Source organism: Anopheles gambiae, chromosome 2, assembly GCF_943734735.2.
Source record: "Anopheles gambiae chromosome 2, idAnoGambNW_F1_1, whole genome shotgun sequence".
NCBI lineage: Eukaryota > Metazoa > Arthropoda > Insecta > Diptera > Culicidae > Anopheles > Anopheles gambiae.
In genome coordinates, this window is record NC_064601.1 from 15,825,047 (window position 1) to 15,848,432 (window position 23,386).

General features: G+C 46.7%; 1 protein-coding gene across 9 annotated transcripts in view; it reads left to right on the top strand.

Moving 5' to 3' along the window:
• Window positions 1–23,386, top strand: part of LOC1269423 (nuclear pore complex protein DDB_G0274915) — a 187,750-nt gene that overhangs the window by 27,487 nt on the left and 136,877 nt on the right. The window contains exon 1 of one of the 9 annotated variants that reach the window (XM_061644304.1): window positions 19,690–19,767. The exons of the other annotated variants lie outside the window; for them this stretch is intronic. The gene's annotated coding sequence lies outside the window, so the exon portion shown is untranslated. Of the gene's footprint in view, window positions 1–19,689; window positions 19,768–23,386 lie in introns of those variants that run through there. 9 annotated transcript variants of the gene reach the window in all.

Sequence of the window (23,386 nt, forward strand, 5' to 3'; positions counted from 1 at the left end):
TAATTAGTAGTTTTCAAATTATCAAGTAGTTTTTTTTTGTTACAACAATTACTATTATACACTGGCATGGAGAAATAATTAAATCTACATGTTTGCACCGGCGTCAACCATAGCCAAACTTTGATGGAAAACCCACCCAGCAACATTTGCATACTTTTGTTCCACAAACAGTTTAGGGCCAAAACTAGTGCCTGGCCAAGTGTTGTGTATTGGGAAATCCCATCCGGAAAGCGTCATGTAGTGCTCTTTACACACACACACACACACATGCACACACGCCCTAAACATTATGGTAACGTTGTTATTGAAATTTCGGAAGGATCCGTATTTGTTTCCGGTCGGGCTACGGGGCAAAAGTTTAGGCGGCTTGTTCAAGTGCGTTTTACGTTTTGCTGGTCGAGAGTGGGTAAAATGCCAAACAATGCTAACAACGCTCGAGAGCGAATTCCAGAGTGGCAAAGTTTTCCAATTAAATCAACATCGCACACTCTCCCGTGCTGTCCGGGCGGCTGCCAAATCCCACTTCACGCCGGCAACGGCTGGACCCGATCGTTTGGCGAACGATTTTACAGTGTATTTTTTCCTTTTTTCTCTCCACGGAGCTCGAACAATTGGCCATTGCATGGACAATGCAATATTCTATAGATTTGCTCTTAAAAAAATGTATTAAAAACAAGGATTTCCACTTACGATTAAGTTTAAAAAATGCATGACACAAAAATAATCCGCTGGCCACCCGATACAGAACGAGTGTTCATTCGTATGCTACAACTGTGTGCCAGATTTGTCAAAAAAATAATATATATTTTGTTTACTTTTTACAGCACCATCTAGAGGAATGCATTTAATTCTGTGAGCCATTTTTTAAACTTACCTTCACCCCAACCATCGTTTGCGGCCTGCTATGAAAAAGTGGCTCATTTGCATCGAACGCAACCGGGGCCAAAACTCTAATCTCTCTTTTCCTTTGGCAAAAATTTGTTCCCGACATGAGATATGGGTTCCCTTTGAGCTCCCTGTACCCCGCCCATCCCATTGGTTACGCGTTTGGTGTATAGGCTCGGTGGTTTGTACCGAGCATCACGTACATCATCGCGTAGCAGCCGGTAAACGGCAACGCTCACACGAAATGCAAACTTTCCCTGCCATCCCATCTTCCTCCTCTCCCCCCCCCTCTCTTCCTTCCCTTAGCGTGAGGCAGAAGCGAGCGTGCACGAAAGAAACCGGCGCAGGGTAGGTACCATCACGCGAGCGCACGAGACACGGTGCCAGCGCAAACATAATTTGTGACAATTTATCCATTCGTAGCCGCGTGGTTCTCTGTTTATTTGCATTTTTCATTGTGTTTGCGTGCGGCAAAATCACTAAAACCCATTTCTTTGCCGCATGCACTCCATGGGCCATGGGTTTCGGGGCCCTTGCGAGCCTGTTGTCGGTAATGCGCAACGGCGCAACGGTTTGCATTCCTCGCAAGGGGCAACCGGCCTAGCTGTGGAATAGGTTCGGTTGTCAGGATGTGTACCAAACTTTGAGAGGGGGGGGGGGGGGGGGGGGCGCGATGCGAAGCGAACATTTTTATGGAGTCAACTGATTGGTGTTTCTTTAATCAGGTTAAGTAAACAGAACCACACACACACTCACACACATAAAACCGGTAACATGTAGGGAGGATTTGTGTGCCGTTGCGTGCCCCGTACTAAAGGATTGGAAAGAACTCTCGAAAGCCTCTTGTGAGGTTTGTGAGCTTTTTGCCAGGGGAGGTTGGGACACTTTTTTTATTGGTCCTATAGCTACGTTGCCTTCCTACTCCTCTAACTCCAAGTGCAACCTCACGAAAATGTGTTGGCGCCTTGAGCCAGGAGGACAGCTCAAAATACATATATAAAAAAAAAGGAAACGGACAATTCGCTGCAGCAAAAATCCTTCCGCCCCAGTGCGGACAAACAGTTTGTCGACTGTTTGGCTCGAAACGACACAAAGCACGTCGCTCCGTTACGGCAGTTTTCGACAAACTGTCGGAGAGCTGGGAACGTGGATCGCCGGATTTTATGACGGACATTAAGAAATATCTCACATTTGCAAACATTTGCTTTTGGAAAATTTCTTCTCCATCTTCTGCATCCATCTTCCCAAGGCGTGGCCCAGCTTAGCTGCTGTGTGTTTGTGCTTTATGAGCACTTTCGCTATGTGTGTGTGTTTGTGTTTAAACAGACGCACTCCTGCTGTTTGTTTGTGTGATTTGTGTGTACAAAATTTCGATTTGCCGAATTGTGCTATTTTGAACACTTTGTGCTTTACCCGACGATCAAACGATTAATGAGAAACGCTACCGCTGTTACGGAACACAATAACAAACCATCGTTAATTTGTGGTTTTTCTTTTTCGTGTGGTACAAACTCCCCATTTCGGCACTAGGTATCAATCATGTTGAGCGATTTGCTGCAAAATTCATGTGCAAAACTCTGCATTGGGTGTTTTGCACCGGTGTTTTCGGATCATATGGGGTGAAAACGCATTATGACATGGAGCGGATAGTGTTTTACCGATGTGTAGCGAAAGAAAAAGCGTTCTAATCGGGGCGGGTGAAAATAAAGCTTAAAAAGGCAGAGCAACATCAAACGCTAAATTGTGTGCACTTTTTGGGGTGTTTATGATACCCCGCGAAACGCGGTACAAGCTTCTATTTTGATTGAAGTTGCTGCTTAGCGCCGACAGTTTGGATACGACTGATGTCGGTTTGTGTACCGAACCATTTCATCGCAACGGACGCATATGCTTGTGCATTAAAACGTTGGCAAAAAAGGGTTTGTGAATAATCATCTATGTTGCTTTTTTTAAATACTACTGCAAATTGGTGGCCGAAAACAGTAATGCCAAAAACCAAACGGCACTAACTGCTGGTGCGTTAAGGTGAAACATTAAAATGAAGGCAAATGTCACAAATAGCAAGGTACAGGGAACACCTATTAACGCGTCCATAGCGCGATTCGTTGCTGGTTTCTAACCCCTTTTGAAATAACACAGAACTGCCAATATTCACGCACCGGTTGCCTGTGCAGACCAGGGCGGCAGTGCGGGATAGGGTGGACTTAATATTCCACACCACGCTGTGGCAAGCAATTCACACTGCGCAAATATTTCAATTTTTCGCATTTCAATCAGAATTCCTCCTCCTAGCTGGCGGCTATATTGTTCAACATTTTCGCCTCCCCATTTCGCACTTCCATATGCACTGTTTGGTAGTATTTTTATTGTCATTGCACATGGGGCGATTCATACATGAGCGCTTGCACTTTCGCGACAGGCGTGTCGATTGGTTCCCGTGCCACACCAAGTGCCGGTTAAAATTAAGTACGAAATTTGAATAAAGCGTCACTTTAGCACGATTTCGCTGCATTCGAAATCGTACACTTTCCTCCCCGGTTAACGCCCCCTCCCCCCCCCACCCATACACTCACCGGTTATCCATGATTCGGTACGGTAGAACAAAAACCATCAAAATGGTGGCTTTCACTGAAGCTGTGCGTAGGGTGCAATCATTTTTGAACAATGCCCCAACACGTTTTGTGAACGATGGAGCGAGTATCGATGGGCTGAGGTTGAGTGAAACGAGCGTTACTTTTGCTCTTTGATCCACTGTAGCAGCTTTGGGGGAAAAAACATCAAACATAACACAGCGTCATGAGCATGACACATGCCGTAAAAGCGGTAATTATAAAAAGCGTACTGGGAATAAAGCACTACGTTTGTGGTGATGCACTGTTATATGTATTTATGTCGAGATTTTACACCTACTCATGAACGAATTGTGTTGACGTTGTGCTCCGGTTAACAAGCATTACCTGCAGTTTTACCGCATAAAGACAATGAATTGTAACTGTGCAAATTTAGAAAAAAAATTGTCAGAAAATGAAGCAGCATCATCAGGTTTGATATCAATTGTCATAAAATAACACATCAACTTCAAAATATGCTCAGGTTAATCGTAGTGATTCACGTGAAAATACTCGCTGTGTTTCAGGTTCCATGTTGGGTGTGGTCATTATATATATTGATTATAATTATTCTATCACTGTTGAATCATCACAGGGATCACAAAATATCTCTGGATTATATGAACTTGTGACAAGAGCTACAAACCGACTGTTATAAACAAGAAAAAGCTAACAATATTAACATAAATTGCCTGGGACGAAGAAATATGCAAGGAGTAAATAAATTGATGTATTAATAAGTATTTCAGTATAAAAATGAAAACAAAATATAACGAACTTAGAAAGATGCTACAGTATTTAAGCGCATCTGGAAAAAGTTTTTGAAAACGAATTGAATTCTCATTGCCGACTGGTGTAAATGTACACAAAGCACATTGAACCTTACTCATGAAAATTCTAATCCCACTCTAGATCGATCGAATTAATCTCAATCCGTCCGACGAGCCAAGGAAGTGTTTGGTCAGGAATAAGACACCCCAGGTGAATGTTGTGCTGAACAACGAATTTTGCTAAAAACGAGAAGGGGAAGAGGTGTTTTAATGAGAGAAAGCGAGAGAGAGATAGAGAAAGAGAGAAAGAGAAAGAGAGAGAGAGAGAGAGAGAGAGAAAGAGAGAGAGAGAGCAAGAGAGTGAAAAACTTGCACAATTATCATGATAAGAAAAGTTCAGCCGGGACAATCACCGGCCAAGCCTGTACCGAAAGGGTTGCAGGCTCGCTGCTTAATTAGCATTAAGATATTCCGTCCTCGGGAGAGGGATTGTCCTCTACCCAGGAACGATTCTGTGATAACCAACGCCTCTCGTTGAGAAGCGCAGCGGGCACACAATGGGTACCGGGAAGGGAAGTTTGCCCTTGCGTCGCGGAAACATCTCCGTTACCTTGCGATTTTAATGCGATCCACCTTTCTGTCTCTCTCTCTCTCTCTCTCTCTCTCTCTCTCTCTATCTCTCTGCGTTGTCCTCTTTGTTTCCCGCTCCCACGGCTGTTCCATAGCTTTGGTGGCGACTAATTCCAAACTGCTGCCTCTATTTGCTAAATTAGAGTACCGGAAGTGCGTGGATACGGTTCACAAATTTTACCTGATCTGTTTTATTAGCTTTCGTCCTTTTTGCCTCCGGTTCGAGGGCCGCTCGCGTTACCGAGCACAGCCAGCCAGCCATCGACAGTGCCCGGCTTATCCGATGCGGGATTTTCGGTGGAAACAGTTCTGAAATTTAAATTCACTTTTACTCGTGTCCCTTGCGTACGTACCATCTCGTGCCCTTCGGGGACGGACGAAAGCTCTATTTGTGCACGGGACGAAGCAATTGAATTGTGTTTTGTTTTTCCAGCATAGAAAAAAATAAAAAAATAAAAACAGCCATGCCCAACTCTTTGCGGTGTGCTGTATCCCTCCTGCTCCTGTCAGGTTAGGCTTTAAGGGAAGAAACAATTTATTAAAGTATGCGAACTTTTTTTATTCGTTGTTGGTATGTTCGTTCAGTGAAACGGAACCTTCCAAAACGATTTTGGATCGATCTTACATTCAAATTAGACGCACAACAACGCTTTATCGAATCAGTCAAAGCCATTGCGTTCAATAATAAGATGAATAGCAAAGCAAAGAAACGCAAACACACACACACAATAAATAACTATAAGAATAGAAGTGTGCTTTTTTTGCTCACAAACAAATGAGGTTTTTCGTCGATGAAATGTACATGGCAAAATAGACTAACGCAACCTTCCGGAAGCATCCCGACTAACGAAGGCTAACGAGGGAAAAATGTTGCTCTACGGTGCGACCTGTTTAGGGCAAAGCAGCAAGACAAAAAAGTACACAAGACTCCTCAGAAACAACAATAACAGCAGCAGCAGCAAAAAAGTACCGCACAAAAAGACCAAACTTTGGCGAAGAATCGGATGGAAGAATGCACGCTAAAAGCGAAGGACAACCGCCCCGGACCATGGCCCCCGGAGTCAACTAAAGCGAACGAATAGGCGAACGAACAACATTTGCATAATAATCATTGCGCTATGTTTTCCACCGGTGTCGACCATTGTCATCCACGGAGGCAGCAAGGGCGAACTCGGAGCTTTGGCGGGCGAAAGTTTCCTCGCTCGCTTCCAGATCAAACGTAGCGATAAAGACGAACGACATGCCGGATGAATAGTAAAATGGGGACGCGCTCTCTCTCTCTGGCGGTGGGTGTATGCGGGGCATTTTGAGCGGGAAATTCTGGAGCTGAAACCATGGCTTGCGTGTGTGTGTGTACAAGTTGACAGTCCTGTGCTATTTTGCTGCTTTCTCCATGTTTCCGGTTTCCGTTCGTAAGTCCGTTTTGTTGTGTATCGTTTTGCGGAACTTTTCCCATTTTGTGCACGGCACTGCCGCGTTCTCCGAACAGTCAGCGGTATCAGATGCAGTACATTATTTAAAAGTAACTCGGCTTTACGAACGTTGGGCGCAATATTACGGCTTTAAAGGGCGTACGATACTACATTAAACAATAATTTATACAAACGCATCAGTTGAGCATCCAGCGGCGATCAGAAGCGCTCCGTTATAAGTAAAATGCGGGCCAGCAGCTGGATCCACGCTCAAATGTCAAACGAACCTTTACTGTAAGGGCAAAGTTTCACTTTTCCTAGTATTTCAATTTACGTTTTTCGGCTCGTTTCTTTTTGTGTCTTCTTGTGGGTGTGTGTGTACGGTTTTTGTTCTTGTGACATTCACTGTCCGATTATTTGTGGCTTGTCATTGTGCCTATTCTGTTTGGTTGTTGCCATAATTTGACATCGTGACGGCAAAGGTCGCTTTTGCTCGGTCGCCCGGTCGCCGTTTCATTTATTACTCACCAGCCGAGGAATGGCCGCGCACCTGGCGCATCGCGAAATAATGAGACTGTTAGCGACAATTCGGTCCTTCCGGTTTCCCCTTGCGCCTCGCAGATGCAGGGCTGGGGTGGGAAGGCAAAAAAAAACGGCACCGTTTGCTTCGTCTTTGATAAATGGGAAAGTTTTCCTATTTTATTTTATTCTTAACAGCGATACATTATTCATGACAAAGCTGGTAACATTAAATTGTGTTTAAATTAAAGTTAGCGGGATCGAGCTAGGCGATGTGCACGGGTACGATCGTACGGGTCGGTTTAGTGCCTGGATGCAGCTGAAGTTGAACCGTAAAGTTTTTTCGCATACAAAAAGCTATTTCCATTGATTGGGAATAAAAATATGACACAGAATATACAATTTAAAAAAAAGTTTTACATCACTTCAATGATCAAACACAATCCATGGGTTAGAAGAAATCCTTGCAATGCTCCTTTCCAACGACATGACCACGATAGCTAAGTACAAAAGAGATTTTGGAGAAACAGTTAGCAGTTAGCAGTAGTTTTCACAAGAAACCTCTCAAACGACAGAATGTAGTCTAAACCAGGGACGGTTAATTTTAAAGTACTGTTTATTGGATTGAATTCTTACCAATAACATTTTGTACCATCGATTCTTCTTTTTTAACCATACAATTCCAGTTGAAAGAGTACAATCATTCTGCTTTCGCCTTGCTCTTGCTCAAATCAATCTGATAAAAGCATTCACAAAGCATGTCAGACGATAGCGGAAGATGTGGGAGGGCAAATGTTAGCAATTTACAAAAAGGGGGAAACCCAAACATGAGGGGAAAAATCACGGAAAGGGCAGTAGTGATATCTTTAAGGAGATCTGAAAATTGAAAATAATCTCTTATTTATAATTTGTCCAAAACATATTGCATGAAAGGTTGGTAAGTTGTAAATATGACATTCCTAACATAAATTTGAAACATTTATTGATTTTACACCAAGTTATGCAATATTAACCGTAGGCATAGAATATGTTCCCTGTATCTTTCCTATGTTTACCCATACACATCACGCCAAAAAGTAAACGCTTTATGCTCTCGATTAAACGCGTTGAGCATGAGAAGTTCTCTTGCGACAAGACTTACATTGAATGTGACACTTTGCGCTTTTCGCTCGAATAGGTTTAGCTGTCTAATTTGCATTTCACATAACGCACACGCACAGGATAAACCCACTCACCTGTCGACTGAAACCCAGAACCTGTGCGATCTGGTTCATTGCATTGCTGGGGCAGTGCTGGGGGCTTTGCGAAATGCCAATCGATCGAGATGAAAAGGTGAGCGAGACAATAAAAGAACAATGGGCTACGAAGAAAAAAAAACTCGAAAATAAGAGTACAGTTGTGCCTTTGAACCAATCGGATCTTCCTCGCGGATCTTGCTCGCGAGTGTGCTTGTTCATGATGGGAAAACGGAATCAGTCGTACACGATTTGCGTTACGCCATAAATTAAGCGAGTAATGAGGGAAGATGCTAATTCGACATTAAATTTAATTACCGTTTGCCCGGTTCGGGAGTTTAGTGGGCAGATCTCGAGTACGGTGCACTCGCAGTTATGCCTCTCAACCATTGGCGTAAAAGCTGCCGCTTTGCTGGTAGATCAACTCCAAATGAGATTTTGGCCGTTTCGATGTTTTCCGAAACGAAATTGTTCTACCCGAAAAACCCACCGGCCACACTTTTCCGGGAAAATGTTGCACTAACTGCATCGGACTCCCCGTTGGGAGTGGATGATGAATCGCGCGTCCATCGGATTGAGCTCGGTTCCCTCGGGGCCGGTGGCAGCCCACTCGCTCACTCGCCGTGAACGATCGCTAGCGGAAGGGGTTGCGTGGTGCATGGTACATTATGCTAAAACGCAAAACGGCGACGGCGGCCACCGGCGAGGGCTCACCGGACCAGCGACTCCGACCGATTCGGGTCGAACGATGCTGTCAGCGATGTCTGCAATGCAGCTTCCGGTGCCGGGACGTGCGCTGGACGTAAGTTGATTGAGCTGTGCTTTCGGCTGTGCGAAATGTGTGCATGTGTGTGTGAGTGCACGGGGTTGTGTACGTATTCGTTGGTCTGTAAAGTGTACCGACGTGTTGCGAGCCGTAGTTGCGGAGGTTTTTTTTTATCAACACACAAACATACACAAACACACACAATCAGATGAGCTTCATTTTAAATACATGAGCTTGGGGTTTGATTTAAGCTGCAAAATCGTCAATTTAATGCGCGGGTTAAAACGGGGGAACCGTTGCAAAAAACCACGACACCGCTAGCTGGCAGGTTTTCGGGGTCGGGTGCTATGCATTTTTTAGCACCGTCAACACATGTTTTTGTTTTCGTTTAATTTTATTTCCTTTCGCTCGCCACATTAATATTGAACGGTCGCGCTTGCACATGCACAAGCGACCACGGACAGGGCGGGCTTGCCTCCGGGCAAACCGACCGCATCAGCATATGTGCGTGTGTGTGTGTGTGTGTCGCACGGTGTCGCTGGCAGCAGCTGTCCGACAGCCATATTTAGTGCTCGAAAAGCTGTCGTTAATGAAGTTATTGCTATTATTGACCTTTCATTGGAAAGTTTGCACAGGCCGCCTGTTTATAGAGCACAGCATTTCATTTGTTTTTGAGTGTAAAGATTTGCCCAATCTGTTGATCGGTTTCCTATAGAGGCCCACATTACAAAATGGCCCCTAAAAGAGGCTCTAAAACACTACCCCGACATATAAGAACGTCGCTATGAAATCTTTAGCTTCGCCTCATTAAAATGATGCAACTTGCTGTTACCGTTCGGGCTCGTAAAACAATCTAAGATCGTTCAAAGTTATGATTGACCAGCACGGGGCAAACGGGGCGGCGTAAATCGGGTGGGCCACATTTCACCCAACAAGGTACACAATCATTTCTTCGATTTTATGACGTTATTTCAACTCCGTGCTCGAATGATCAACTAATTTTATGTCGAGTTTCAAGTAGCAATAATTATTATTGATAGCTACTTAAACAAACGAAACCTTCCGCCGAACAGCGAAGTGCAGGCGAACTGTGCCCGAGAACAGAGACCGAAAGTTTTCTCAATGATTCACGAAACGGCGAAGAGCGCGTGTTTGATCACAGTGGAAATCGGTTCGAGTGTGCCCTCTAATGGATTGAAGATGGTTCTACTAAAAACGGAGGGAGTGTGCTGTTGTTTATTTACGACCAAAAAAGCGGCATTACCAACATGTTGCGGTAAACCGGGCGGTATTACAAGCAGCCTGGGTTTCCCGCGCCACCGGCCCGCCCGCCTAAGGGAAAGTTATAAAGTCGTTTAAACGGTTAAAAAAGGTCCACCGTCATGTTCGGAGTGGCGAAGGGGAACAGCCTCCGCTTGCTTTGCTGCGCCTGTGCTAGGGCGTACATGCTGCTGTGGTATGTACCCTCCAACATACACACACACACGAGTTTTGGCACCTACACCCGATTTGTTTGAATAGGGCGAGGAAAGGTTAACCGCTGATGGATGGATGGTGGAGTTGGAGAGGGAGGGCGTTCCAAACACACATAAAAGCCGTTTAATGACAACTTAACTAGTAGCAAAACGCCTACCCTTGCCATCGCTGGTACCCCTACATTCCCACGGTTTGTATTGTACCATGGTGAGGGGGTTGATTTTGTTATGTGTAGTTTTTTTTGTTTTGCTTCAAAAGAGGTTAAGTTAATCGAAAGTTTATCCACTCCCAGCGCCGATCGCTCGAATACAGCGGTGTGTAGTGTTCGTGCCAAAAAAAAAAAAAGAAACACGCTCCCGCCCTCCCAGTTTGCCGCCGTGAGTGTGCAGGGGACATGTCTTTCCGACCGAACACTAGCCGAACGCGTGTCGTTTGGATTTCATGTGCTCATTTATCAAATTGTAAGTTTACGACCCTCTTCAAATCTAATTAGGCAATAAAGTTTTCGGGGTCGATTCGGTTGCGCACCCCCTTTCTTCTGCTGTTGGGTGACTGGGTGGCCCTCTGCATGGTGAAACCGTTGCTCCACTAGCGCAACATAGCGCATAGAAAGGTGGGACGGGAAAGGGAAGAGGAAGGGGAAATAGTTTTTTCTTCACCAGTTATCACCCTTCACCTATCCAAAAATATCGTTTTGTTAGCCGTAGATAAGATGATAAACGGGGCAGGGAATAGAGTCGAAAGACGGGTGGGCTTCGTGGAAGGGTAAGCTTTTCATGCTGTATGCTGTTATTGCCCCTTATGGGCATGTGTGGGAAGCGGAAAATTGGCGCTGAAGTGTGAAAAGTGCGTCCGAGGGCTTATCTCGATCGTTGCAGTTTCTTTTAATGAGTTTCAAATGAGGTTGGTCGGTTTAATCTGTCCGATAGTTCCGGCATCATTACACCGACAACATCAACCAAACTACGGCAACTACGGCTGCTTAATGGCTGTTTTAAAGTTGAAATGAGCTCTTCTTGAGTTGGGGAGAGGGAGTCTGTAATTTTTAGTACCATACCAGCATAGTCACGGTGTTTAGGTTTAGGTCAGATGCCGTAGCTTTTTATACGTCCTTTTTCTATGGTAGGTGTGAATCAAAACAACTCTCATGTTACGGTGTGCTTAGGGTTGAACTATTTTGTGTAGAGAATGCATTATTTTGTATTAAAATATTATTCACTTCTTTCGTAACGTTGCGTAAAGGATATAAATTGTATTTCATTGCTTTAAGTGGCAGTATCCATTTTTGTGTTGAGATTTCATAGCTTTTGATCATGACTGATGCCGTGGAATGCTCAACACTTGCGTCAACATGGGTCAGAGAGTGGAGTAATTTCAATCACATGCAATTTAAGTACTTCGTACTGTTAATATTTAAGAGGGCTATTGAGTTTATTGAGTCAACTCTTAAAACATCAATCGAGAATCGAAACGTGCCACGAACAGATGATAAAAGTAAAAATTAATTAAGATTTTTTCTCTCTCATTAATTCATTTAACTTGTAACTTTGCATCGCAACTCTGCTCGCAATAATAATTATTTTTGCATCGTTTTTTCTCCACCTTTTCTACGCATGCATGTACCGTGTACGTACCTGTCCATCGTTTGTGTGTGTGTATGTATGCCTGTGCGTGCCAATAAAATGGCCCGCTTTTGACAGCGGGATAAATTTATAGCAGACATTTCTTGTAAACAGAAATCTTGCGCACAATTCTGAAAAAGTGCCAACGGGCAAGCGAGAAAGAGCGCGTGAGATTTATGCTTCGCCGGCCCTTTACTGTAATAAATTAATATTCCTTTTTTTTGTTGTTTTTTGGTACCCCTCTACGTCATTCTTGTCGTGGCAGCGTGGAGCCTGCTTTTTGTGGCTCCGGTCCCGGTTTTGTGTTCGCTACTCTGTAGAAGCTTTTTATGTTTCCCTCCCTACAGTCGGGCGATTATTTGCTCGACCGGTGTTCCAGTGCTTTTGCATGGCTGGAAACCGTATCTGGTTTGTTTCGCTTTTTGTTTTGCTTGAAAGCTAGATCACCTGAAGGATGAGCAAAAAAAGTGGATGAAACCCTCTGCTTGCCAGCGTACAGAAACAATCCTTTGGGTCAAAGACCAAACCAGCCAGTCAACACCTAGCCCGAAGGCTTTTTCCCGGTCAGTGGGTTGCTTGGTTTTGGATTGTATCCATCTTTATGCTTTGTGTGCCCTGTAGTAATGATATGGAAAGGCTTTTTGCATGTATTTTGTAGCCTTTTTTACGGGTACATCCAAAAGCTGTACGATCGTTTGTTTATATGAAGTGCTTGCTACACTTGACATTGCAGGAAATGGAATGAAAAAGGAAACATTTTGGCTTTTATATAATTTTGCGAGACACTATATTTTGCTAGTTTCAAGCTTCATCCGTTTAAAACACACACACATTTAGGAAATGCGTCCGCCCTAATGCTAGACGCCTGTCTGGGAGAGCACTTACGAAAAAGTACACTCGAAATGAAGCGTTGTTTGTGCTTCGCATTTCCCTATTCCTCACCCGCTCAGTTAGGGAGGAGGGCGCCGTTGTGGGAAAGAGTTTGGAATTGGCAAATTGGCATACGCCACCGCGAACACCTCGCCACCGCCAAACGCCCAAACCAGTGTTAGCACGGTTTCGCACGTAGCACGTAGTTCCCGTAATTAGGCGACGTTCGTTTTGCACGTACCAGTTACACGTCTGGCTAATTGCCCAGCCAGCCCAGCGCTTTGGTTGCTGTCAGATGCAAACCCATACCCCGCAGCAATCCATTCGTCGCTCTCCGCTAGAGTGCTGTGGGTGAAGAAATTTTCGTGGAAAATACCGACCTTATCAAGGGTTTTGTGTGTGTGTGTATGTCCTAGGTCCTATATAACGCATTTGCTATCGTTACCAGTTCAGCCCTAGCCCTTGTCGAATCACCGGTAACGACGTTGCCAGTGGGTTCCACTGCTTGCCACTATCATTGACGACAGCCTGACTTTGCATACTTCTTGGATAAATAATGGGTGGGAACACACGACCTGGGCGATGGTTCGATGGAAAGCAAAAAGAATGAGCGGGGGAAAAGGCAGCGCAATTCAGCTTTGTTCGTGACATTCGTCGCTCCGAGCGGAATTTGTACGATTGTTTGCGCCGAGGAAGCTGTCAAGGAGGGTTGAATGCTCATAAAACTAAAAACAAAAGCAAAAAAACGTAAACTGCACCATCCTTCGTGGGTGAACACTCCAATACAGCAATGCCAATGGACAGCGCATTTTCTACTGCACAGTAACTTGTCGCCCATGCTTCTACCCGCAGGCGACAGGTACCTTGCCATTGTTTCCTATCCATCGTGGGAGTTATCAGGTTCCTAGCGATCAGTTTCAAGGGCACAAGTTTCCCTGGGATAGAAGACAACTGGCGCAGGGCACACTCTGAGCAATACCGGCTTGAAGGCAAAATGCAACGGAACATCAGCAGCGCTGGAAAAACGGCTTGTTTTCTCGGCAATGCAATCAGTCGATCAGGAAGATGAGCTGCACTTATTGCGAAGCAGCCTGAGAAACATTGCAACTGCAACGTGATGCGCTTTGTTCCATAACACCTAAATCGAACCATTTCTCCTTAAGCCATGGATAATCTTGAGCTGGAGTGAAGCGAGTTATGTCATCTGCTTTCCACCTAAGACCCTTCGCACAACCGAAGGTGGCCTACAGCTTTCACCCATTCGCACTGATTGCATTTCAACTTTTAATAGGAAAACCTCTTGATTAGTGAGCGCGCGTGAGTGTGTGTGTGTGTGTGGGGATGAGTGTTTGTGTTAGTTCGTGAAGAATTGAACAGTCTGTCCGGGCCGTTCCCGGCGGCCGAAGTGCTGTTTCGGTAATCGAGAATGTTTTCCTTATGTGTGTTTCTTCCACATGAGCAATCGTCACCGTCGCTCGGATTGCCACCCGGGCCGCACACATTCGGGGGTTGACTTTTGGCCCCACAACACCCCTCCCCCCACCCGCTGACGGAGATCAGTCGTTACGTATCAAACTAATCTAATCTTTCATCGCCCGGCCCCGAAACTGTTGTGAATTGGATGAAATCTTCAGGTGGTTAAGCCTACGGTCGTCACCGCACCAACAGTGTGCCACATCAACCCAAAACCCTAGCACCGGATAGATCACCTCAGAAGTTGTCGTCGCCGTGCGCTTTCGGGGTGGAAAATTGTCTGTCGAAAGTTTCCGAATCGAATGCGACAGCTGGTGCCGGTGCCATTGTCAATTTGATCCAATAACCGGTCCACCTGAATTAACAAACCTTCCCTCCCTCCCCGCCGCCACCTTTTTAGACCTGCTTCTGTTATCGGGAATGGAAGCGAATGAGATGGAAACGATTTTGAAACACACACACACACACACACACAAACATATACAAACACACACACTCACAACAAACTGACATCCAACCAACCTTTCGTGGAGTCGTTGAGATAGGTTGGAGTTCATTTCGGCAAAGCAGCGCGGGCCTCGTGCCGTTTGGAGAGCGATGGATGGTGCTGAAAATTCCTGGTAGTCGAGAAAACGCCACTCGGGACCATTCCGCCCCTTTATTTCAAATTTCCCCTTGGCCTGCGAACGAAGAGCCCGGGACGGGGCCAGATCTCGCCTCTCTCGCTCCCAGGAGAACATCGCATCCAATTTTCGTCCCCATGCAAAGAGGTGTAATGATTATAATGATTATTCTTTCTCGCCCGGCCGAACCCCCTCGGTCGTTGGGCGGAAAGTGGCATCATCAGTCGCAATCACCGGCACCTTTTGAACCGCTGGCTCGTTTGGAGGTGGCTTTGGGGTTGGAATAATTTCCACCGGTGTCCATTCACCGCTTTTTTTCTTCTTCTTTTCTTTCCGTGCCAAGAAATTGCCCCAAAGGAGCACCACGGGCTCCGACTGATACTGCTACTGCTGGCAGGAAAGATAAGAAATGTCTTCGCAACAGTGAATCATGTTTGTGCCGAGTACCGGTCCATCGAAGGCCGAACACCGTGAAGGGGGTGTTTGCTTTGCTTGATACACCTCCCAACACCACCTCCCTCGTTTGTTGTTGCTTCCCTCGATCACTCGAACCCGTGCGGCCGTGTCGTCTGTCATTTCTAATTTCTTTGCCCTGCTCGTGTGGTAAGCTATCCGCCGCCGTCGCTGCGCCATCGCTCGCGACCATGCCAGCTTATCAGCGATGCTCCGGCAACGGTCCGTCTCCAACCCGGCGGGGCTCCCCGATCGTTCGCCTTTTCCTTTTTTGTCTTACGCGATTGTGGCTCCTCCCATTCCGGTTTGACAGAATGAAAAATGTGTTGTGCATATTTTAATAATAATTCGCCTATTTTCCATTGCAGCTTCGAAACTGCTTTCGCCTACTACCTTCCACCCCCAACTCTCAAAACAAAACACCCACTGCATCCTTCCGGATTGGGAGATGGTAGTGAAGAAGGTGCGCAAGGGGGAAGCACCTCTTCCCCCCCTCCCTTTCGCACACCAATGGCACGGAAACCCGTCATAACCAATTCGATCCAAAAGTGTGGCCCTCGCACGGCACACGGCAGCGCCGCCGCGCACTGTTGCCGACGGGTGGCCCGAGCAGGCGTGTGCAGATGACGACCGTAGGGCTTTTGTGCTCCCCCCCCTCCCCCCCTCTGGACTGGAGTTTGGCCTGCCTATTTTCTAGCCATCGTTGCCGCCGGGCAAGGTGCTAAATAAATAAAGGTTAAAGGTGGTCTACCGCAAATTCGTTAGCGCTCAGGCGCCCCAGCCGTTGCCGGCTTGTTGTTTTCGTTTTCTTTCGTTGCTTTTGGCGTTTTGCTTTTGTTTCGTTCTGCCGCTCCACGCCGCACGGCTGCTGCTCGGAGTTCTAGCGGTTACTGAGCGGTGGCCGAACGGGTGGACAGGCAAGAAGAGCAAGCCCTTTTCGAGCAGCACCCAAAACTGGCGCCTGCCCGAACAGACATCGAGCATCGGTGGTGTGCTTTCATTTCCCAGAGTTCACGCTCCAGCCATCCTCCCAGCCAACCAAACCCCTCCCAGCCAACCAAACCCCTCCCAAAATCATTATGACGCTTGCCACGAACGCAGGTGCGCAAACAACTGAGAAGGTGGGGAGCAACTTCAAGGTTCTTCAAACGTCTTTTGCCCGTTGTTTTTTTGCGGAGCGTGCTGTTGTTTTGTCTCGTACTCCTTCTGCTCGTTTCCCTTCTCTTTCTCTCCGGTCGTGCATCCTTCGGTGGGAAGGATAATTTTTCACTCCGCGAAGGATGGCCGTGACGCAGCCTGCCCCGAAGCCCACGAGAACGATGATGATGGTGATGATGCTCATGAAGCTCTCATGAGTGGGCAAGGTTAATGTCAAGTGCTCCGCACGCAGACGGGCGTAGGCAGAACGGCAATGTACAACGCGATGAGCTGCGATGGAATCATCAAAAACTATTCGCGATCCGGCTCGACACGAAAGCGGCGAAAACACGAGACACACTCCGTGTACACACTCCGGGTCGGGCCCGAGGAGGCCCAAGAACCATACATCATCACGCTCACCCCTACCGGCACACGTGTTCCTCACTGCCCACCCCCCCCAGGATCGGTCGGGCTTGAATTGAAGGGGATAAATTATGGCCGTCTTGCAAAGGCCCCGTAGCAAAAGCGCTCCAAGTTCTTTCCATATTTCATCTGCCCGTTCCCTCAGCTCTCAGCTCGGGCGGAGCCCGGGGGTGAAAATTGCGTGCCATTGTTTTCCCAGCGCCCGAAACGTGATAACTGCTTTGCATACTCGGCGTGCTACGGCAACGGCGAATGGCAACGGGAAAGAGGGTGGAGATGAGATGAAATTATGATGGGATTGCTGTGTGTTTGCCCGAACAACTTTGACAGTGACGAGTGATATCGGTTGTCGAACCCGGTCCCGGCCAGCCCCGTGTTGCCCCGTTCGGTCGCGCCCGGCAAAACCCGGAATGGCGGAATGTATGTATATTTACACCTGACACAGGCGGCCACAAGACACGGCATCCCCTTCCGGCAGCGGCTGGGATGAGGGGATTGGGACAGCAGGCACTGCTGGCACGGTTCCGAAGCGTGCGACCGACGACTGTCGGAAGTGTATCACGCCCGGCTCGAAGGAGTGAGTTTGATTCTTGCGAGTTCGGTATCAATTTCATTTGCATAACACACACACACACCTACAAACACCTCGAAAATGTCGGCACGATGACGACGACGACGATGCTCCATTCAATGCTGCCGAACCCATCCCGTGGGTGGTGTACGGCACGGAACGGAACGAATACGATTTGTGCTTCTCGTAAGAGATGCAATTTTCGCTCCTCCCTTTTTTGCCCCGGAATTGGGTCCCGGTGGGGAGCGGCGGCGTGGTTGAGGTTTAATGAAATTGGGTTCTCATTTTTCAGACCCTCCTTTTGGCATATCGAACGAGTCGATATTTTTGTTTTTGTTGTTCTTGTGACACAGTTGACAGGGTTTTGCGATTTGTATGGAAATGTTTCAATCGGTGGAAAAGGTGTCGGTGAAACGGCAACAACGGCAAGAGGAGACTCCATCGAGAATCGAGTTCGACTGTTGGCGAGCAGTTAATTATGAGCAAATATGTGTTTGATCATTCGTTATCATTTGTTTTGTCAATTTCGGTATTGAATTCGCAACCACTCTCGGAGGGTCATAAACACGTGCGTTTTTTTTTTTGTAGGGCGAAGTTAATGGGGGAAAGCAGCAATCGAACGAACGATTAAAATAATCACCCCGCCCCGTGCCCGACGTTACGATGCTAGGTGCTGCTTCACAATTCAGCACCGAAATGGAACAAATTACCAAACCCAACCCAACCGGCTGGGGTTCGGGTTTCGGGAGCTGTGCTGTGTTTGTTTAGTGTTGCTTCCCAATAACCAAGAGCCCCTTCCCGTCGGCCCCTTCAACGCACCCCTCACGCAAACGTGAGAACTGAAATGAAGAACGGTAAATCAACTCCCTTCGATAGTGAAACTTTCGCTTCCTTTGCGAGACCTTGGCTCTCCTCCTTTTATGGTCGTTACACGGGACACGACTTACAGCACTGCCTGCCTGCCCGCTCCGAAGCTAATGGATGAAACCTCGAAATCTAAACCTAAAACACGGCACCTCCCCTATGCTTCAGCCTCATTTCTCGCCTTCGCCCTCTCGCCCACAGGCTGATAGTGGCAGCCGTCGAATGATGGATTGCGTGATGAAAGTTACGATTATAAACTGTGGCCAACGAAAATAGCAATTTGCTATCGATAATACCACAGAACTTTCACCTCCCTTACCTCCCGTTTTTCCTCTATTCTTTCCCTTTCCTTGCGTTGGTGGTGTTTATGTGCCCACCCAGCAGTGGGTAGCGGTAATAGATCGTTTCGAAGGAGGTGCCATGGGATGGGGAAGCTCAGCAAAAGCTCTCCCCAGCCCCAAGATGCCCACTGAAAGTCGATCCCTGTAATTACTCTTTCGTTCGTTGTGGCTGCGGCTGTCGAATGGATTTCTCGAAGTTAGATATACACACACACACACACACACACACACCTTTACGCTTTAACGCAAGGCTAGGCAAGATGGCGTTTAGGTACCCGCGACTACGAAACTAGTGTTCAGTGAAAATGTAGCACGGCTTCCGATTCTTCACACCCACACAAACGGAAAATAGGACAGATGGAGAGGGGGGGGGGGGGAAGGGGTGGAGGGAGGGTTGGTGGCGAGCACGATGTCAGACAAAGGAACTAGTCTTTGGTTCTCACCCCAAAGCGACTATCGGTAACCGGAAGGGATAACCTTTCAAGGGAATTCTCCACACTTTCGTGATTCGGGCATATTTTATTCATATTTTTTATCACCCATTCACTATGCGGCATGCCGTAACCGCACGACTATTGCTTTCCCCCTTCTCTCTCTTTCTCCCTCTCTCTCTCGCTCTCTCTTTCCCCTTGATTGGACCACTAAAACCGCTGCCAGGTAAAGGGGTTGTGTTCGACTTTACTGATTCGCTAGTCGGGCCCCGGTGTTGTAACCCGTGGAAAAACGAGCTTAGAAATAGCGCCGTCGTCAACGGGAGTACCGCTGTGCGTACCATTGTCCTCACACCTTGGTTCACCTTGAATCGTTTCGTTCGCGTACACACACACACACAAACACAGGCGCCCACACGCCGGTTAGGCAGCCGAACCGTCGATCAATCAAACATCGTTAAACTTTCACCTTACGTAAATTGAATTTCCAGCTTAACAACAACAACCTACTCTGGCTTCGGGCGGAAGATTTCGCAACGCTTTGGCAGGATGAGGGATGGAGAGAAGGGCGGTAAACTCAAAGGAGCGGGGACAACGTACTGCGTTGAATTCGGCCATCCTATTGTGACCATCACCACATGTGCAGCTATGGAGGTGAGACCTGGTGAGCCATGGTTTAGCAAACTCCCGGCCTGATTCCTGGTCGGTCGGTCGGTTTCAAGGCTGCTGCCGGTGTCTTGGATTGAAGCGGCGCATGCTACGGTAACACGGACCGGACGTTCTTGTCGGGCTGGGTCGGGAAAGCCGTTTCCGTTTTCCACCGCTGGCAACACGCTCCTGACGTGGAAGTGTCTTGCGGGTGCGGGAGTTTGAGGTTTGAGGCGTTGCGTTGGGGATTACTCGGTTTGGTGGCTTTGTTTGAATTTACGGTTTCCACACTGCCAGCCAGCGAGATGGGTGAATAATTGTTCCCAAAAGGATGAAAAGGTATGAACGTTTTCCATTCGTCTTTGAGCGGTTTTCAATAGTGCTCAAAACATTAAGTTCTAGCAAAATTAAAGTTCCAAGTATGTTAAATGAAGCTCAAACAACTTCACTCATGCGGCGCGTATGCGAAAACGAGAATGTTCGTTATGCTACATGCTTCGCGTTACATCGCCGTTCGCAATGGTCGGTGTTATGCTGCCGTACGCTCAATAATGGACCACACACACACACACACTCACCCATTTGTGGGCAACAATTCAGACGAGTGAAATATATCTTCTCGACACGCGATGTGCAGGGCAAGCCGGCGGGCGCGTTCGTAATGAAACGAATTGGTTCAAATTTGCAAACATCAATTTCAACTGCGTATCCATCAATTTGAATTGCATTCATGCACAACCAATTGTTCGCTGTTTGTGGATAACTCAAGTATGGAAGTATTTGGTTGTGAACTGCACAATTCAGCTCAAGAGATGTTCTATTCTACACGTGCCGAATGGTTCGAACTATCCAATACTGTATCGTGGAATGGTGAATGTTGCGAAGTAAGATAATTTATGATCCACATCCAGTACCGCGCGATAAGCGGATGGTTTCGCTGTGCCCATACGCGAAGTAGGCATTATATTGGTTTTCCAATTTAAAGGAGTATCATAAACCAATCAACCGAATTCATAGAATACATTTTTTCTGCATGATGTACGGCATGAATGCTCCAATAGGGTATCACAGTGATCTCTACACATACACATTCGATAAATTGTTCAAGCTTGATCTGGTTCATAAGTAATGATTATCCGCTGTTTGGGAGTTCTCTGTCGTCAAAGTTAAACCACTCGTTAGTCGCTATAGAGACATTTGCATCATTCGCGAAAAAAAACATACACAACGACTGAAATCGATCGTTATCCACTCGTTTAAAAGCTTCGCTCCGGACACAGCTTTATCTATAATGCAAAGCGAAATAGAATCATTAAAATTCTGCTCTTCACCATTCGTAGCAGCATAAAAGCAACAACAGCGACGAAAAAAACAGTGTACCATTCTAGGCAGCTTTCATGTTTCATATGCTTTTGCCGCTGCATTTGGTGTAGCGCGCTTTTCCACGATCCGGTTCCCGCAGCAAAATCAACGATTCAAAGGATTTTGCCGTACCCTGCCCAACCAAAACGGCCAAACGACCATGGAGGCGGCGGCGTCGGCGGCACCGTACGATGAAATGAAAGGAAGCGTAAAAATAACAGAGAGCAGAGAGCGGACACAACATTGGCCATAATTAGCATAAAATTATAGATGTTTGAGTTTTCCACCCGTCAGCGCAGCACCGCTTGCAAATGCCGTTCGGGCCTCCCTGTATGCTCTTAACGGGGCTTGGGGCTGTGTGAAAGGAAGGGAGAGAGCTTTTTTTTTCTTCTTCTTCTAAAGCTTCCTCCCATTCTCCCGCTCGCTCATTCTCATCAGCCAGGGCCAGCCGACGCACATTGCAGCACGTTTGAGTCACATTCCTTTGTCCTTGGCCGTTGTTTAGATGTTTCCGTTTTGTTTTGTTTTTGCGCTGATCCAGGATCAACATCAGGTCGCATGCTGCCCGCTTCACGGCCTCGGGTCGGTTGGTTTTTTGTTGCCAGCCCGTTCAGCTATTTGAAAATGAATATTTCTCTTTGTTGTGTGTGCCGACCCATTTGGCCGAGTGTTTGATGCCGTGTCAATTTGCTGCCGAGCGGGAAAAAGAATTCGGAATGAAAAGCAAACACTGTCGAGCGGGACAGGCTGCGGCACGTGGGTTAAAGTTTCGCAATACTACCCTGTCCATGGGTTGCGGGGATGAGAGTTGTACTCCAAAGCTGGGAACGGCATCATTTCATACGCATATTTGAAAATGATAAAATGAAAGCTGATACAGCGCTGGTGCATCGGATAAAACATTCATTTGCGTTATGGAGATGCAGCAACGACATGCAGTTGTAAATTGCTAGAACAAATACAAAGGTTTAACCATATCCACAAATCTCGACATCGTTTGGAAGCCGTTTCGCCAAAAGCACTTGAATGGGAGCCAAACAAATTCCAGCCGAAGGACACGAATGCAAACACAAATGGAGTACAGTACCGTGGCAACACGAGGAAAGGTATTAGGAATTGAGCATTGGAACGCACTTAACATTTGCTAAAAGGAGTGAAAGGAAAAACAACCTTCAAAGTAAAAAAACACCCATTTTCCTTTTTTTGGTTCGCTGTTCAAAAACAAAAACAAAACAAAAAGGAAAAAGAACACACGCTAAAAAGGGGTTAGGCTGCGTAATTACTGCGACACTTACTGCAACGGCTGGCTCTTCAATTATTCCCAAAATGCTTCGCTGAGCATTGAGCAGAATTGATGAGCGTCATTTTTATCCCCGTTTCATGTACCACCAAACTCCAGAAAAGTGGTGTTGTCGGAATGTGGGTTTGGCAGAGCCTTTCTTCGCTTTTGTGTTCCGTTTCCGTTTAGAAGCATTTCTCCCCCATTCCCTTCAGCACCCCGGCAACCGCCGTTTCGGGTGGTTCATTTTTGGCTCAATTTTGGGGCGTGAAATGAAGCGAAACGACAAAAGGGTCCGAGTGTGTGTGTGTGCGCCATGGAGAGAAGGGAAGAGAGAACAACATAAATGAGCAAAATAAATTCCCTTGGCAATGATATCAATACGCAGGCAAAACTCAACAACCTTCACTGCCGTACAAGGCTAGTTGCCAGCGGAGGTAACGAGAAAATATTTATGAAAGCACAAGTAAACGAATTGGGCGACGTGCGAACGGTTTCCACTTTCTGCTCGCAACGACCACGACGCCAAAATCCTGCACGTCCTGCGATCCGTGGGAAGCGACTTATTAGACAAAAAAAAAAACGGGATAGCACATGGATGGTAGACACAAAAAAAAAAAACAAGCGAAACGAGTTCTTGGTTTTTCCAACAACGAATCTCAAGATTAGACAAAATACAGCGAACGCGCCTATTAGTGACAGCTTCCCCAGTAGTGCACTGTCAGCTTTCCAAGCCCGGACCGACCGATAAAAAAAAAACACACACACACACTAAGAGAACTCCAACCAAACAGAGTGAGCTTTAAGGCGATGGGGAAGGCAAATGGTCGTAAAAAAGAATTGTCTATAATTTTGCTCCACACACCCGCTCGCCCAAACGCTCGACGATCAGCTCCCAGCAGGAGCAGGCGCACGAGCTGAACTGTCCTCCAGTGGTGCGGCATTAAACCGGTTCAGCTGCGTGAGACAATGAGTGGAATGAAA